The following is an 11322-nucleotide window of genomic DNA, read 5'->3' as shown; positions in this document are numbered from 1 at the left end:
GGTTTACAAAAAGTGAGTAGACTATGACAGATGGTACAGAGATCCACTTCTGGGGCCCACCTGGTGTGTGCTGGGGCTGAGACTTAAACAATTTACGTGTATAAGGCTGTTTTGGGCCTTCAACGCCAGGTTTGGATCCATTTCTGGCGTTGAACTCCAACTTTTAATCCTTTTTTGGCGCTGGATGCCAGAATTGGGCAGAGAACTGGCGTTGAACGCCAGTTTATGTCATCTATCTATGAGCAAAGTATTGACTATTATATATTGCTGGAAAGCCCTGGATGTCTACTTTCGAGAGCAATTGGAAGCGCGCCATTTCGAGTTCTGTAGCTCCAGAAAATCCACTTTGAGTGCAGGGAGGTCAGAATCCAACAGCATCAGCAGTCCTTTTTCAGCCTGAATCAGATTTTTGCTCAGCTCCCTCAATTTCAGCCAAAAAAATACCTGAAATTACAGAAAAACACACAACTCATAGTAAAGTCCAGAAATATGAATTTTTCCTAAAAACTAATGGAAATAAACTAAAAACTAACTAGAATATAAAACTATATGAAATTAACCCCAAAAAGCGTATAAAATATCCGCTCATCAGTGTCCAGCACCTCTTTGGGTTACTAAATGTTCTGTAGCCAGGTTACTCTTGATAATGGATTTTCAGTTGATAATCCTGGGTTAGTTAACCCAAGTTACCAAGTGATGAAGCACTCCTAAGAACTTATTCATCCAAGCAGATCCTTGGTATAAGAGCACCACAGACACATCCCTCAAGGTTCAAACCCTTGGTGCCTAGCCTTATCCTTTATTAACTTTTCTTTCTTTTTCAACTCTTATTGTTCTTTTCCCTTTTTCTTATTAGGATCTTATTATTTAGCTAGCCTCATGGGGTGTGTTTCAAGCATATGATTCAAGACAGATAGTTGCCTTCCCACCTTGTTGGTGAACCAACTTAGCTAAGTGATTACTACACCACAATCTAAGAACTTACTCCACAACTTGAACTCCACTCTGGTCTTTCATAACATCTCTTTTTATTTGATTCAAAAGGAGACAAGCAACACAATAAGCAAGATGGAATTGAAAACAGGCAATTTGACTAGTAATCATAGACCTAAGCAAGGAGAATACTAAAAACAGAATTGAAAATCCTAAACTACCATGAAAGCATGTTCTATTTCATACATGATTTTCCTTATTTAAAACTTGAAAAAGATGGGACAATGAGGGAACTCCACCACCTTTTACTCTTGGGGGTGCTCATGCTCTCCTTCCTGTTTGTCCTCTTTGTATTTTTCTTGAGTGCTTGCACTCCCACTTCCCTTGCTTTTTCCAATCAACTTCTTCCAGAAGCCAGCATCTTCCATCTTCTTCTTCAATGTTTCCTTCTGTTGTTTCACCTTCCTTTCCTCTTGTTCTGTAAAATCTTTTTGGACCTCATCATACTTGGGATTGCAGAGTGTAGATTATACATATGACTAGACATGTAGTTCAACTTGGCTTGAGTGTTTATGTTGAACTCCTCCCTATGTAGTTGTCGTCCTTCATTAAGTACACTGAACTCATTGAATGCCTTCGTCTGAGCTAGCTGACGTTGGTTGAGTTCTTGAAGGCGTTTGTCTTGATGCTCTTGCCTTTCAGTCACCTGATTGATGGCTTGAGTGAGCTGGGAGTAGTGTTCCATTTGCTATTTCTGCCACTCCCCTTGTTGATTCATCCAATTGGAGAGGAGTTCTTCTTGACGATCCATCCTTTGGGCTTGAATGTGTAGTTGTTGCTCTTTCCCTTCCATATATCTCCTTGCCTAGTCTTCAATGGCTCCTTGAATGTGATTCAGATTTAAATTGGTTGGGTCATAATATTCTTCTTGTTGGTGTTCTTCCTGATGAGACTCTTCTTGGTGAGATCCTCCTTTTGGTTTTGGCTTTCCTATGTGAGGTCTTCTTTGTTGTTGGGCTGGTGTCACATGAGTTAGACGCTGAAATGTAATTAGCCTCCCAGGATTTAACCAATCTGGGTTGCTATCCTCGAAGACAACCTTGGCCTTCGTGCACAGTCTGAGGATGGTACTTGGGTACCAAAGCCTGGCACCCGAATCAATCTTCTCAACTGACTCTTGAATCCCCTCAGCTATAAGTTCGTGCACATTGATATCTCCACCTTGTACTAAGTAATGTACCATAGTAGCTCGAGTGACGTTGACCTCAAAATTGTTCACTGCTGGGAGGATATATCTCTTCACGAGTTCAAACCATCCCTTGGCTTCAGGGCTGAGGTCTCCTCTCTTGATGAACCTGGGTCTCTTATCCGCATACCTTTCCCAGTTAGCTCCTATAACACATATGTCATTCACAATTTGTTCAAGTTCATCATTGTCAGGGCTCTTACTTACTCTTGCTTGATAACCAAGCTCATCAAAATGTGGTGATTTCAACTGAAGAGTCCTTGTTATAGCATTGGGGCTGAAGTCCACCTCTCTCCCTCTTACGTAACTTTTGAAGGTGGGGCCCTTAGTTTTGTCTTCTCTAACCACATTTGCATAGAACTCTTTGATGAGGTTTGCATTTATCTTCCCCTCCGGGTTCGTAAGCCTTTGCCAACCCCTTTGTTCAATCTTCTCTCGAATTTGTGGGCACTCATCCTCGTCAATTTGGAATATTAACTCAGGCAGTATCTTCTTGAGCTTTATCCGTTCAAATTCGAGTTCATGGAATACAGTTTTGAATCTCCTCTCATCGAAAGGGGTGCTCTCCACCGGTTCCTTCCTCTTTTGCCTTTTGGAGCTTGATGATGCCATGAGTCTGAGTTGATGTGTGAAGAGGGTGGAAGGTACGGATAGATGAGGAATTCGGTTGGTTAGGACAAGGTGTGATGAAGGGATTTAGATGCCGAAGGTGTGTAGTGTAAGGAATGGGAATTGGAATGTGAAGGGAAGTACGGACTAGGACTCACTTATATAGGAAAGTGATGAGTGAATGAAAGGTGTGGATTGATGGGGCGGTTGTGTGATGGACGGATGGGGTTTAGCATGGGTGAGCACAAGGATCACCAACTTTATGATGGGGTTGGTTCAGTTTCCAAGCTTGTTCTTCTTCCAATGTTGCATGGCAACCATTCCCAATGCAATCCCCTTGAAGACACGTGTATAGTATCTTCCTTTTGTGTTATCTGAACCCTTCAATTGCCCCATCAATGCTCCTACAAAATAAAAGAAATGTGATTAAAAACACACTTGTAGAAAGTGGCGGCAAAATTAAAAGGCTAACTAATTTTTAAAGTTTTTGTTTTAACTAACTAAGTGCTATTCATGAGTGCAGACCAACTGACTAACTCAACATCCATGTATGCAACATTGGCAACACCAAACTTAGTTTGGTTCCATGTGGTGTAAAAGATTTGTTCAAAGCCCCTAAGAGTGACATGATGTGGGTTACATTTATGTTCTCTTAGTGTGCCTTGAACACCAAACTTGTTCCTCACTATATGTTGCACACAAGGATTCATTCAAGTGAATATCAAGTTGATTTGAAATTCATGAACCTTGCATTATTAACTATTTTTAAAAGCATGTAAAACATGGGTTGCCTCCCATGAAGCGCTTCTTTAGCGTCACTAGCTTGATGTTCTGCCTTTATCAGGGTGGTTGGTAGTGCTTCAAGTCATCCCCCCTTACAGTAAATCTATCTCCATTGGCTTCATCAAGGATCTCCACATGTTCTAGGGAGAGAACTCTGTTGATGGTAAAGACTTTAGGTAGCTGAGATGGGATGGTGGGGAGATTAGAGGGAATAGCTGGAAAGTAAGCTGAGATCACTTTATCTCCTGGAGAGAAATCTTCTGTAGGGATCTTCTTGTTCCTCCATCTCCTTGGTACCTTCTTCTTTGCTGTTATCCTGCTCTTTGTGGTCTCTTTTCCTGTGGAGATTTTGTTGCCGGTCTCATGTGATTCTGGTGGTTTTGGCTCCACTTGAGTTTTCTCTAGCTGTGACAGCTGTTGATTATCTTGTTTTTCAACCAAGGGGACTCCCAGATGTGCTGGTTGTGCTTCAGTGCTTGTTTCTTCTATCAGTATCTCACTGTGATCTTTTCTTGGTTCTTGGTTCTCTTGATCTATTTCGTGTGAGGGTTTGAAAATATTGAATGTGAGTTGTTCATCATGGATCCTCAAAATTAGCTCTCCTCGCTCCACATCTATAAGTGCTCTGGCTGTGGCTAGGAATGGTCTCCCCAATATGATTGGATGGAGATGACTTTCCTCCATTTCCAATATGACAAAATCTTTGGGAAGGAAGTAGTTTCCAACCTTCACCAGCACATTTTCAACCACTCCTACTACTTGTTTTTGAGTCTTGTCAGCCAGCCTGATGACTACATCTGTGGGTATTATCTCATTGATTTGCAACCTCTTCATAAGGGATAAAGGCATCAAGTTGATGCTTGCTCCCAAATCGCAAAGTCCTTTATCAAACATGGTTTCTCCTATGACACAGGGGATGTGAAAACTCCCTGGGTCCTTCCTTTTTGTAGGCAACTCGGGTTGAATGAGGGCACTGCACTCCTTATTCATCACTATTGTTTGTCTTCTCTTGAGTGAGCTTTTCCTGGTCAGCAGCTCCTTCATATACTTAATGTATGAGGGCATTCGCTGAAGGGCCTTGATAAATGGTATGTTTACATGGAGGGATGCAAACATGTCAAGAAACCTTGAGTATATTCTCTTCTCTACACAGCCATTTAGTAAGTGGGGAAAGGGTGCATAGAGTCTCAGCAGCTCCTTCTGTGTCAGCTCCTTCTGTGTAATTGTGGTTTCTTGATGATTCTCCCCCTGCTTTCCTGCTGAAGTATCTTCAGGTTGTTCTAGTGGGTTGTTCAGCTCTTCCTCAGTCTCTTTATCACTTATAGTAACCATCTTGCAATCTTCCCATCTGACTTTCTTTGCTTCACCTCTCGGATTTTTCTCTGTGTCACTTGGGAAGCTATCAGTAGGTTTGGGAATCTTCTCAGATAAGTATCCCACTTGAAATTCCAGCCTCTTGATGGTGTCTCCCTGGTTCTTCATACTGGCTCGCACCTCCTCTTTGAACACCTTGTTATCTTGAAACTCTTTGCATATGCCTTCAAGTATAGTCTCAATCCTTGAGAGTCTATCTTCAGATAATGGTGAGTTGAGGTTGGAGGGATGAGAAGGGCCATTTTGGCTTTGGTATGGATGTTGAGGTGTGTTGTTAGGTGGGTGTTGATAGATCTTTGCGTGGAATGTTGGTGGGCTGCATTGTTGTTGGCGTTGTGGCCTCTCTGATCTTGGTCTTGGTCTTGTTGATTTCCCCACCCAAAGTTTGGGTGGTTCCTCCAACCAGGATTGTAGGTCTTGGAGTATGGATCATGTGCTTTCCTAGGTGAGTTTCCAATGTAGTTGGCTTGTTCTTGCTCATCCTCTGCCTCTGTATTCACTCCCTCTTGGGTTGCTGATGAGGTGGTGATTGCTGTTACTTGGTTCCTCTCCATCTTCTTGGTAAGATCAGCCAGCTGCTTGGTGATAAGCGTGTTTTGGGCTAGTAGTGCATCCACATTGTTTAGCTCCATCACTCCTCTAGTGTTGCCTCTTTCAGAAGCATAGAAGTAGTCATTCTCGGCTATAGTCTCAATGACATCTATGGCTTCTTCAATGGTCTTCTTCTTGTTCAGAGATCCCCCAGATGAGTGGTCTACTGCCTTCTTCGATTCATAAGAAAGACCTTCATAGAAAATGTGCAACTGCACCCATTCATTGAACATATCTGGTGGGCACCTTCTTGTCAGGTCCTTAAACCTCTCCCATGCTTCATATAGAGTCTCACCATCTTGCTGCCTGAAGGTTTGTACCTCAGCTCTCAACCTGTTGATCCGTTGAGGAGGATAGAATCTTGCCAAGAATTTGTTCACCACATCTTCCCAGGTTGCTAAACTCTCCTTTGGAAAGGATTCTAGCCATTTAGATGCCTTGTCCTTGAGTGAGAAAGGGAACAGAAGTAGTCTATAGGTGTCAGGATGAACACCATTAGACTTCACAGTATCACATATCCTCAGGAAGGTGGTTAGATGTTGATTGGGGTCTTCTTGGACACTCCCTCTGAATGAACAATTGTTCTGAACAAGGGTGATGAGCTGTGGCTTTAGTTCAAAGTTGTTGGCATGTATGGTTGGACTTTGGATGCTACTTCCACAATTTCCTGGGTTTGGATTGATGTACAAACCCAGAACCCTTCTCTCTTGCCCAGCCTAATGTGCTAGACCTTCTCGGCCATGGTTGTGAGTCTCTTCTTCATGATGGTTCTCCATATTCTCATCCATATCTGGTTCAAAGTACTCCTCCTCATCCTCAGCACCAACTACTCTCTTTCCTCTTGCTTCCCTCCTTAATCTAAGGAAAGTCCTCTCAGGTTCAGAATCAAAGGAAATTGAAGCCCCGCTTCTTCTAACTGTCATACAACCAACAAGGCAACCGCAAGAAAGAAAGATGCAGATAGTAACTTCTTCAGAAATGTTGTTAGTGTGAGTGATGCAATATATCAAACAGTTAGTGGGTTAGTGGCTGAATTGTAAACAAGTAAGAAAATGGGTAAGGAAAAGGGAAGAAAATAACTGAACAGAAAGTAAATTACTCAAATAAACTTAAATCAAATAAAATAAAAACAAATGCTCAATCTAGTTATCCACCAATTTAATCATTGTTGATACAAAATCAATCCCCAGCAACGGCGCCATAAACTTGATGCATGGAAACTTGTCCTTTAACAAATTTCCTTCGGCAAGTATACCGAACTGTCGTCAAGTAAAAACTCACAATAGGGTGAGGTCGAATCTCACAGGGATTGATTGGTCAAGCAACTTTAATTGGAGGAATGTTCTAGTTAAGCTATGCAGAAATTTGGGTTGAGAATTGCAGGAAATTAAATGGCGGGAAAGTAAATGGCAGAAAATAAATGACAGAAAGTAAATTGCAGAATCTTAAATGGGGAATGGGAGTTTAGCATGAAGGTAAATAGCAGAAAGTAAATAGAATGGGAAAGATCAGAAATAGGGAGTTCATTAGGCTTAGGAGATGTTGTATTCTCCGAATCAAGTTCATTTTCATCTCTTCCTCAATCAATGCATTCATTGATCTCCTTGGCAATCTTAAGTGATTGAATTCCAATTCCTTGGTAACTCAATCTCTCAAATCAGATCAATAGCCAATTCCTTGGTCTAATTGCTCATGAGAAGAGATGAAGTATGGTCACTGATTATACCACATGTATTTCCAAATTAAAGTGTTGGTAGGATTATATGTCACTATATCCATCCAAACCCCAATTTGGTCCAACATGAGAAAGCATTTCTAGCATGATCTCTTCATTCCTCTTCCAAGGTTCAGAAGAGATCCAAGTATGAATAGCTTCTTTCCCAAGACAACTATCCAATTGGGTGAAGATTGAAAGCTTTCTAGTAAAAATCAAGAGAAAAGAGAGAAGAAGAATAACGAAAACTAATATTGATCCATCAAATTACAACAGAGCTCCCTAACCCAATGAAAGGGGTTTAGTTGTTCATAGCTCTGGGAATGAAAAGCATAGATGGAGAGTACATTCTGAAAGTTAAACTAAAAGTTACAGAGAAAGTAAAATACAGAGAGTGATTCTAATAATGCCCCAAAAAGCTCCTCTCTAGTTCAAAGTTCTCCCTATTTATACTATTCTTCTGATCTTCTAGTTGGCTCTTCAAGTCTTGGATATGGGCCTTTGGATCTTGAGTTGAAGCAGTTATCTTCTTCAGTAGGCTCAGCTTTACTTGCAGAGAGAAAGTGTGAAGTGGGCAGGGATTCTAGCTTAGGACGTTAGTGGCGTTAACGTTAAGTGAAAGTGTGGGTTCGAGAACGTTAGTGGCAATCACCTTTTCTACTAACGTTCCAATCCCAAGGATGATACACGTTAACTTCAACGTTAGTGGCATCAACGTGACCAGTAACGTTGCCTCTTGGTCCTTCGCACACGTTATTGGGACTTACTTTTTCCAATAACGTTGAGAATCCTCCTTTCTCCCTACGTTAGAGTTCACGTTAGTGTGGCTAACGTGACCCTTAACGTAGGCTTGCCACATCTTCGAGAACGTTAGTGACACTTACCTTTGTCACTAACGTTCCAAAACACCCCTACTTCCCACGTTAGAGTTCACGTTAACTAGGTTAACGTGGCTTCTAACGTGGTATTGCTAGCCATTTCCAACGTTAGTGACAAAGGTGAGTGTCACTAACGTTGGCTCATTATCCCTTTTACTCACGTTAGCTTCCACGTTAATGTAGTTAACGTGGGAGTTAACGTGGCTCATAGTGGCTCATCACAACGTTAGTGACAAAGGTGAGTGTCACTAACGTTGGCAATTCTTTTCTTCCTCCACGTTAGATTCCACGTTAACTGAGTTAACGTGGCAACTAACGTGGCTCAAAGTGGCTTAGCTCAACGTTAGTGACAAGGTGAGTGTCACTAACGTTGGCCATTCTTTTGTTTCCTTACATCAGAGTCCACGTTAACTGAGTTAACGTGGCTCTTAACGTGGCCAATATGAGCTTGGTCCAATGTTAGTGACAAAGGTGAGTGTCACTAACGTTGGCCTCATTTTCTTCTTCCACGTTAACTACTACGTTAATGTAGTTAACGTGGCAATTAACGTGGGCTATGATGGCTCTGAGGACGTTATTGGCAATTACTTTTCTCATTAACGTTGCAAGCTAGCTCCCCTTCCATGTTAGAGGTCACATTAGTTAGACTAACGTGGCTGCTAACGTGGTTCTTCCTTGCTTCCTTTGTCCTGAAATCAAGCAATAAAGTGCATCAAAGTTCTAGTCCAAGTTATGAGATATGCATCATCCAATTTGTCATTCAATTTATGCATAATTCTCATATATTCATATAAAAATCACAATGTTTGCTTGAATCAAGATGTAAGTGAAATTCTACCCAAAACTTGCTTATTTCCTAAGAAAGTGCATGAAACTACCCTAAAACCATAAAGAAAAGGTCAGTAAAACTGGCCAAAATGCCCTGGCATCAGGTATTTCAGTTTAATCTTGCTTTATTTTATTTATGTTGCTGTTATTCCCATCTGAAGACATTTTTTATTCCAGTAGATTTACTTTTCTCCTTTTGGTCTTGGTTAAGAAATCAGTAACTCAGGAGTTATCAAACTCAAACATGATTGATAATTGTTATCTTTGTTAATTAAATTGAACTTCAATAATCCCAATCTTTTCTTAGGAAATAAATAGGATCCGAAGATCAAACCAATTAAACCCTTGACCTTCCTTTGCCTTAGTAAAGTTAACAAAGTGGAATTAAGATTCAATTTTCATCATCATTGATAAGGATAGCTAGGATAGGACCTCTAATTTCTCATACCTTGCCAAAAGTTTATTTACAGTCATCTATTTATTTTACTTGCCATTTAAATTACTTGTTCTTCATTTACTTTAATTGCTAATTAAACCATTCGCTCCTCATTCTCAAAACCCCAATTTACAACCTCCATAACCAATAATAAGAACATACTTCCCTGCAGTTCCTTGAGAAGACGACCCGAGGTTTGAATACTTCGGTTATCAATTTATTTAGGGGTTTGTTACTTGTGACAACCAAAACGTTTGTATGAAGGGATTTCTGTTGGTTTAGAAACTATATCTACAACGCGACTATTTTTATAAATTCTTTACTAGCAAAAATTCCAACGTCAAAATGGCGCCGTTGCCGGGGAACTGCAATCGTGTGCCTTATTATTGGTTATTGTAAATATTTTTCTTTTACTTGTTTATTTGTCTTTATTTTCCCCTTTTTATTTCTATTAGCTACTATGAATTCTCACCCCTTTCGCTTTGAGTTTGGTTCTAATGTTATTGAAAGGAATGGAAGTTATAACAGGAACATGCATCAAGGTCAGAACAATCAAAGATGGATGGAGCCAAGAGGATCTGATCAACCCTTTAGGCAACAACACCCTCCAAGATATCATGGACAAAGACCATTCTACAATGCATACCAAGCCAATAGACATGGTGGATAACCTTGTAATTACCCAGAAGCCCCACCATGTGCTTATAGACCATCTTCTCAACATAACTTCGAACCACCACACTCACAAGCTCCTTTTCACCATTCACCACCGTATGATCCTCATCTACCCCGATTTCAATCCAATTACTCCCAAACATCACCACTTCCCCATGTACCATATCCAAATCTATCACCCCGAGAATCAGAGGTTCGCCTCAAGGAAACAGTATATTAACTTCAAATAACCCTTCATCAACTGGAGCAAGCAGTAAGTCTATTATCTTTTAGATGTTCGAAAATTCAAGGACCTCCCACAGCCCCATGTGGATAATCTAACGAAGAGCGTAGCATGAAGGAGATACTAGAAACTCCAGTGGACAAGACAGAACATGGCTTCATCCTGGAACAAGTAGAGGAAGCTGTCATTATTAAAGAAGAAGAGTTGGTTGAAGACTTAGGAGACGCTGAACTTCCATGGGAATCCAGAGTTGTGGAAAATTCTGTCAAGGACATTACAATTGATGCTAAGGAGGATAGTGCCCAACCCCTATGTAATGAACTTGCATCCGCGAGTGAATTCTCTGAGATCCAAGAATCTTCCCCAAGTGAATACGAAGATGATACGGAGGTAGATTTCTCTCAACCTCCAGTCTATGACTTAAGTGATGAGGAAGACATAGATGGCTTTGATAGGACATGGATACATTTGAAGAATCTTGCAAAGAAGTGGAGAAATTCACAGAAGAGAACAAGGGAATAGAACTCACAGAACCACGAGAACCACCTATCCCAAGGCCATTACCACCCAATACAAGTTTCAAGTGGGTACAATCCTTAACCTTTAACTGTATTTTTCCTCTTGAATATGGTTTGCTTGAAACAGATGGCCAGCTTAGAGCTCTCTGCGGCTTTAAGAGTAAGTGGGAAATGGCTCGTACTCAGAGCTGGTGCACAAGGTTTAATAAGGTTCCACGCTTCAACTCGAAGTGCACGGATTGGCATCATGATCAATCGGATGGATCTCGGAAAACGTTTGGTTATCCTGGTGAGAATCTAATTTCTAAACCGCCCAGATGGAAAAGTATAGATCAAGATGAAGGCGGATTTAAAAGCAAAATTTGGGATCTTGGAATCTATGCTGACAATCATCACCCCGGGAGCCTGACAATCTGTTTGAAGCTGCTCAGAAGCTTCACATGCCTAGTTTGGGACTCCGGAGGCTATTAGCATTCCAAGCGTTGGTGGAGATTTCTGGATGAATTTAAGCACA

The 11322-nt window shown here is 41.0% G+C and overlaps 1 non-coding gene across 1 annotated transcript; it reads left to right on the top strand.

The window, feature by feature from the left end:
- The first annotated feature begins 5764 nt into the window (after nucleotides 1-5764).
- LOC112752786 (small nucleolar RNA R71) lies at nucleotides 5765-5871 on the top strand. Its single transcript, XR_003177202.1, has one exon. It is a non-coding gene; the product is annotated as a small nucleolar RNA R71 (small nucleolar RNA).
- Nucleotides 5872-11322: the final 5451 nt, after the last annotated feature.

The sequence above is a fragment of the Arachis hypogaea genome, chromosome 15 (genome assembly GCF_003086295.3).
Source record: "Arachis hypogaea cultivar Tifrunner chromosome 15, arahy.Tifrunner.gnm2.J5K5, whole genome shotgun sequence".
Lineage (NCBI taxonomy): Eukaryota > Viridiplantae > Streptophyta > Magnoliopsida > Fabales > Fabaceae > Arachis > Arachis hypogaea.
Note: the sequence above shows the minus strand (reverse complement) of the source record. Positions and strands in the feature narration are given on the sequence as shown.